General features: G+C 34.3%; 1 pseudogene; it reads right to left on the reverse strand.

Moving 5' to 3' along the window:
* Positions 1-6,520: 6,520 nt before the first annotated feature.
* Positions 6,521-7,352, reverse strand: LOC107896113 (cysteine-rich repeat secretory protein 38-like; annotated as a pseudogene).
* Between the last annotated feature and the right edge of the window lie 501 nt (positions 7,353-7,853).

Consider the following 7,853-nt stretch of genomic DNA (forward strand, 5'->3'; position numbering starts at 1 on the left):
ACTGACTTTAGGTTGATTAATTGAAATCTCTTTCTAATTAAAACCCCTATTGTCGCAATAACTCGATCAATAGATTCCCTTATCAGATTTGACTCTAATCCGGCAGATTTATGTGTCCTATCTCTAAGATTGCATTCAACTCCGCTTAATTATGAATGATCTACTCTTAAACAGTGACTTTTGCTCCATTGAATAAGCACATCAAAACCTGAATTAATACCCTGGAATATTAAAACAAGAATTTAGAACTCACAATTAAGAATAAGAATAAGTCTTTATCATATAATTCAAATAGTAATAAGATTCGTCATAGGGTTCATCTCTCTTAGGTATTTAGAGAGTTTAGTTCATAATAATGGAAAACATCTCAAAGTTTGGAAAACAACAAAACATAAAGAAACCCAAAGAACTTCTAGGAAATTGGATGGAAATCTTCAGTCTTGATGTAAATCCTGGCTCCGAGGTGATTTCGATGGCTGTTCTTGAGTATTTTCTGCCTCCAACTCCGTGTGTTCTCTCTAATCCTCTTCTAGGGTATTTATATAGGCTTTAGAATGCTTCAAAATCCTCAAAAGTGCCATTTTCCAAATAGAACTAGGCTTGGGCTCAGTAGAGACACGGCCGTGTGCCATGCCCATGTGAAGGTGCTCAGGCCATGTGCAATACTGAGTTGGTTCTTAGTCAACACGGCCATGATACACGGGCGTGTGATCTACCCGTGTGTCACACACGGGCATGTGGATCACCCATGTGGCACACGCGGGCGTGTGGATCACCCGTGTGGAAGTACCTAAGCCGTGTGCAACACTGATTTAAGCCCAATTTGTCCGTTTTTGGCCCGTTTCTCGCTCCTTTTGCTATCCTAAGCTCTCCTGAGTATAAAACATGAAATTAAAGGATTAGGAGCATCAGATTCACTAAAACCAATGAGAAATCATTCATAAATATGCCAAGCATGGGGTAAAAAATATGTATAAATTACGGTTTATCAAGTAAGATGGGAAAGTAAGAACTAAACATTCTTTAAGCAAATTATGACAGCATAGTAGTAAGCTAAATTTATTGCTAATGCTTATTATTTTACATGTGAACTTACTAAGCTTTATAAGCTTACTTCTTTCACTTTCCCATGTTTCAGAGTACTTAAAAGCAAGCTCGGGTTGGAGGTCGTCGGAGATCACTTCACACTATCGACTATCAAGTTACCAAATGGGTATCTTTGTTTACAAACGTTCTAGTTTATGGCATGTATATGGACTTAGCCATTTTGTGTGTATGTCCTTATGATATGGCTAAAGAATAGTATGTAAATATTTGATAATGATTAGCTATTGAAATGGCTAATGAAGAATATGTTTCGGTGTTATGTATGCCTAAATGGTAGTTAATACAAAGAAATCATGAAAAAGTGAAATTAGCATTAAAATAGTATTGAACAGTAGTAATGATGTGATTTTGAAAAATCACCAAGAATAGTAGAAATAGAATTAGGTAATTAATGAGATATAAAATTAAATCTTATTGAGTCTATTTTCATATGAAAGAAACAGAGTAAGCAAAAAAAGTGTATATCAAGAGATATTTTAATATTAGTGAGACAGGGTCAGAGCGATTTCTAAATCCCCTGTTCCTACTTTATAAATTCACTAAAAATTGTACAAAAAGAATTAGGAGTTATAGTTTATATTTCTAGATTCCTTAGTGAATCTACTTTCAAGAGAAACAAATAGCATGGTTATTTGAATTCCGTACAGGGAGAAAATTCATTAGTAGTGAGGAGTGGTTAGAGTAGTCAAATAGTGCAACAGGGAAAACTTTAACTAATAAACTGTACTAATTGGCTAGACCAAAAATTCTGAAGAAAAATTAGTAAGAAGATATATGAGTCTAGTTTCAGGGAAAATTCACGAATTTAAATTTTGAGTTTTTTGACTTGAGTTATGATTTATTTAGTGACTATGACGTAGGTGGGCAGTTTTATGAGAAATAATGAAATAAATTGTTTTGATTGGTCTAAGTATTCGGAAAATTTTTAATGTTCCCGGTTTGGTCCCGAACCATTTCAATTGCATGTTTTAAGGTCTCGAGGGCCTTTTTAGGGACATATTGAGTGAATGAAAATAAATTAATTTTAAAAGCAAATTTTATGCCCCGAATTAGTAAGTTAAGTCAGTTAATGCCTCGTGCTCGATTCCGGCGATGGTCTTAGGTAAGGGGTGTTACATTAGTGGCGACTCCTATTTTCATTTTCTTAAAATAAAATTCGACCCCTCTAAAAAAATGGTTTTGACAGTGCCGTAATATTTATAATGATTGTTTCCAACTTAATATACAGTTTTATAATACTGGTATGGCGATCCAAGGGTCATATGCGAGTGAGAATGTGATTACTACGTCTTTAATGGTTCCTCAAATGCCGATTTCCAAATCTGAATATGGTGATGAAAATGGTGGTGTAGTGGAGGTAAAAAATCATAATAACCGTAGTTCTCCACCATCCTATTCGGCATCGACGATACCAAGTGACACAGATGAGTACCACGCGATCCTTAAGAATAAACTCTATCAAATTTGCACGACTGTTGCTCTCTCTCATGCATCAGTTATGAATGCAGAAGGTCTGTCTACGCAAGTCAAAATTCAAGCGCTTCAATCGGATCTGATGTTCAAAGTTCCTTCGATACAGGAACAGGGTGAACCTGATAATGGTATTTCAACTATTTCAACTACATAAAAAATATCAGGGACACGAGTGAGGCAAGCCATAATTGGGACAAATGATAGGTGTGCAGTGATAGGTAAGGTTCCTCCAAATGAATACTTCTTCAGTAGAGTGCCAGTAGCAAACGATCCAGTTGATGATTTTGACGGGATTTTAGGTGATTCTGTTGTTGGGAATTTAATGGCTTCTACTCGATGTTCTATTCATTGGTATTCGGTTAGATTTGATAACCCTTGCAAAACCCTACTTTGGATTACTTAGGCAGTGAGCTATTCAATAGTTCCTCCATTGTCTGTGCTTGTTGCAGTAGACTCATACCTAAAGAAAGTGTAGTTTTGTTAGAAAACCGTGCATTGCTCTTGTTTGATTTAGTTTCTTGTGTTAATTATCAGAAAATCAATGGCTATGTTAAAGGGAGTGAACTTAGAGTTTTATGGGACGATTTAAATGGTGCAAAGAATTATAAATGGTTGGGTATTAAGTTCAAATTGCATCCTAAGATCTTAGTTGTTGCCCGATCATATGTTGCTTTATTACTTGATTTTATACATGATGAATGCAATGTAATTTGTTTAGGTAAGATTGAGATGTTGAGCTCTTATGTTGTAGTTGATGAGGATCTGTTCCTATCATTTTCTAAAGCAGGAGCTGATGGGTTTCAGTGTGTTTTGGCTTCCAAAGGTTTATTGCTTCTTTGTGATATGTGTACGCCAATGGTGCCATTGTTGTGTTGGGCTCATGATCTAGATAATCCATGCTTCATTGATGTGATTAGGTTATTAAAATTAAGGTCACAATCTAGGAATGATACATATCAGTAGGCAACTAAATTAGATTTTTACATAATGTTGGGATCATTTTGGAATTGTGAGTTTAAGTTGTTCAGTTATGGGTCTTTTTCAGCCAATGAAAGATATGTTGCTACAGGAATTTCAATGCTTTGCAAACCCTTTTTGAGCAGAGATCTCTCAAAGTTGGTGTGCGAGCTAAATGAATTTGGTAGGTTTATTTTGATTAGGCTAATGTCTTTAGGGAAGATTGAAGCTCAACGATATTGTGCCTCATGGGATTTGATGTAGCTCACAGAGAACCATTGTTCAATTTTGAGGATAGCTTACCATACTTCTTGAGTGATGATGGATATGATATTCTTAAAAGGTTTAAGTATGTGAACTTTAACCATCTTCGTGTTATTTAAATGGCAATCTTACGTAAGGCCTAGGTTCCAAGATGCAGAAGTCATATAAGGATTTTTAGTAGAAAAAAATCTTTTAATTTAAACTTTTATGAAATTTTCTGTGAGAAGTTGACGGTATGCGGATTTGGTCGATTTAGGTCATCTCTTGCACTTTCTTTTGTCTTCAATAACATTAGCTTGCCAACAAGTATATGGGAAGCTGCTTCTAAGCAAATGTGGGCAACCTTTTCTTTGGAGCTTTTACTACTAGTTTTCCCTAGCCATCTTAAGTTACTTGATGTGCCCTTTTCGATAACATGACAATGCCTCTGAAATTTTGAATTGTTCCAAACCATCCTCAATTGCCTCCATTCCTATTAGGGGAGTCCTTATGCCGCAACACTAAGTGGTCACATAAAATGCAGCATGATGATTCACTTATGGGTCATATTCTTCCTCTCCTCATTTTTCTTGCACTTTACGAGTTTCGTAATGGTTATCCAAATTCGGAGAAAATGTGTGGATTTTCATTAGATATGGAGTTTGGCTTTAGGTTTAATGAAGTCATGAGAGTTACTACAAAAATGGCTATATCAAATTTTTGCTTGTTTAACAATGATGAATTTGTCTCTCTTGCTGATGATAGGGATGAGATATGGGTTAACTCTCAAAGGCCAAAATAATTCCTTTTATATTATCCAGTTGTAGGCGAGGCACGTGGAAACCGAATTTATAATGATGTGAAATTTACTACCATGATTACCAAAGTGCATAAGGTTATTGATCCTAATGACACAATGGATTGTGTCGGGCTAGAACTTTTGATGATCTATATCCCATTGAATTCAAGTTTAATGTTACTGTCATGAACTTTGTGCTGATGGATGCCCTATACTTGATCAAAGAATGGGTATCTATGGTTATCTTATATATGATGTTTTGTTTTTGGCTAAGGTCATTATTTTGTTCCTCCCTCCCTCTCCCCCCTCCCCCTCCCTCCCTCTCCCTCTTCTCTCTCTCTCTCTCTCTCTCTCTCTCTCTCTCACTCACTCACAAAAAGCCTGTGGAAAGTGAAAACATAAGATTTTGAATCTCTACATATGTACTAACATTATATCCGCTGCTGTTTCTGAATGCCTCTCCTTCTCATGCAAACCTAACTAGGTTTTGCCTATTACTCCTTCACTATTATTATTGTTATTTGTAGACTTCTCTTGCCATTACAATACATTACAAATTTATATGTATAATTGCCTTAAATGTCACCATCTAGAACATGTAGGAAAATCCCTCTTTAACTAGCAACATTGTTGTTAAAGGCATTAAAAATTGTGGGTTTGAATTAATTTAGTCACGTAATGTCATCTCCACTAGATAAATATATAGTTATAGGATTTGAGAAATTGAAATCAAGTTCGAATCTAGAAGTTGAGTTTGTTGAGAGAAGTAGGAGCGGTTTTTTTTCCAAACATTTAGACCAAATTTGAATCCTAAAATTGAAATTGTTGAGAGAACTTTACTTGAATACCATCCTATCCCGACAAAATTATTTGAAATGGACTAAAACTATGATTATTAAAAAAAAACATAGAAAAAAATGGTTAGTCTTGATAGAGCACCACAGTGGCAGAGCCACACATATCACTATGGAGTCAATTGACCCACATAAAAAACTTTAACAAAAATTTAATTATACATTTAGTACATTGATCCGCAAGGTATTTGAAAATAATCTCATAAAAAATTTGATTTTAAAAAATTTTGAAAAGGCTTGCTAATTTTTTTCAAAAAAAAATATTTTATAAAACAAATTATTTTATATAAAAATAAATGAATTTCTCTCAGCCCAACTAAACTCAAAAGTCATTTATATTCTTTCAACACTCATCACTTCTCTTTTATTTTCTCACATTCTCTCTAAAATTTTTACAAGTTAAATGTTCAATCTTTTGGCACTTTCAAGTAAGTCTTCTGATTTATTGATAATCTTTTTTTTTTCAACTTCAATGATTAATTTTTAGAAAATTAAGATAGTTACTTTTTTATGTGATCGATTAAGATTTTTATGCACATTTAGTGTTTTATTTATTAAATGATTTTGGAACATTAATTTTGTATGAGATTTCTGACATCATGATTGAGTAATAATTTTTAAAGGTTGATTAATAAAAATCCTTGAAGAAATTAGGATTGGTTGTATTTATAATTTTGAATTTCTTGAATACTAATTAGAAATTTAATATTTTTATTTAGAATTTGTTGTTGATAGAGTGATTATTGTAAATCTTGTGTTTAGAATTATGATATTGCATTTTCATGAAAGTAATAAACACTTAAGTAATTTTTATTTTTGTAAAAGAATTTACTAGTTGTATGTTGACTCCGTAAACAATTCTATGTGTTTAAAACTGAACTTTATTTGCTTAAAATATTTAACGAGAATGAAAAAAATATTAAAAAAAAAGAACATTTTAATTTTAAAGGATAATAGGCCACTATTCACTTTACATATAAATTTTTTGTTTACTACGATTCACTTGAAACATAGTGTATATATATATATATGTTATATGAAGTTGATATTTTCGTGGTCTACTTCTTCCTTTTCTGCCCTAAAAGGTTTAAGTATTAACAAAACGGTATCTTTCAAATCTGAAGTTGCAGCTGGGACCAATCACTCTTCCACCTTCTTTCTTATCACTGCATCTGGGGAGCTGCTCGATTATACCGTCAAGACACTTCTTACAGTCAGAGCTTGAAAGATCCTGGGTGCACTGAGTCAACCCATAGATTTTCACAGCCCCGTACACCTCCATCTCTCCACTGGCCTAAAATGATTTAGGATATACAGAAGCTTCGGTAGCCAATGCACTCAGCAGTTCCTTGGCCTGTCGACCATATGACTCGGGTACGTTATTCGGGTTCCACAAGTAGATCGCGATTTGGTTATCAATCTTGCCGAAGAATTCCATGTTTGAATGCTTGAGAAGACAATAATCATACCAGATGATTGCACCTTTTTTGTAAGGGCAGCGTTTACGTATTTCGTTACCTGCTTCAACAACGCAGGTTTTACAATCCGCGCTCCTCACATCGCCTCTGCAAAGTGCGAGCCCATATGCTTGGTTTGGGTTTTGACCTATGGAACGGAGCCCGAACCACGAAGGAGGAGCTTGATTAGAGAGGTACTCAGTGAGCTGCTTTAAGTTGGCTTCATAAGGACTGCCGGCGGAGAAATTTCCAGTGTTTGAACAAGTACGGAAAAGAGGCTCAGCTCCAAAAGCTGTTTGGAGAAGGGAAGCAAGGGTTAGAAGATAAACAGAGGAGGTAATTCTTGAACAAGACATTGTAATTTGTTTGAAGCTTGGAAGCTTGAAAGGTGTTATTTATAGGCAAAATTTTCCATTCAGATTTTTACTGATGAATTAATATTGTCAGAGGTGGGCTGGTGAGACTAAGATAATGCTGTAAATAATGGGGTAAGCTGAAACGCACTTATATTCATAAAACTATCATGCAAGAGGAGTGTAATGGACAAGGAATTAGATTTTATATATATAGATATAGGATGGTGTGTGTTTGCATCAAATTAGGTTCTTAAGTCATGCAAATTGCAATGACACATGTCAAGAATTAATCAATTATAATGATTAGTGATTATTTAAACAAATACCTAATTCACAAGAATTAATCAAATTGCATGTAACTTTTATTTGTAATATATATATGTGTTTATATATATATAACTGCTGCATGCTTTACTATGTATGTAATTATGAATTGGTGTAGAGAGGAGATCCAAAGGATCAAGGCCAACAATCCAGCACTGCTGAAGTTCACTTGGTTGCAAAAACTCCATCAATCAGAACATAGACATTAGTTTTTAAGGTTTCCTATAAAATATTTATGATTATTCACGACCTCTTTGTTATCTTTTATTCCTATATTATAGTG

Source organism: Gossypium hirsutum, chromosome A10 (genome assembly GCF_007990345.1).
Source record: "Gossypium hirsutum isolate 1008001.06 chromosome A10, Gossypium_hirsutum_v2.1, whole genome shotgun sequence".
NCBI classification, from domain to species: domain Eukaryota; kingdom Viridiplantae; phylum Streptophyta; class Magnoliopsida; order Malvales; family Malvaceae; genus Gossypium; species Gossypium hirsutum.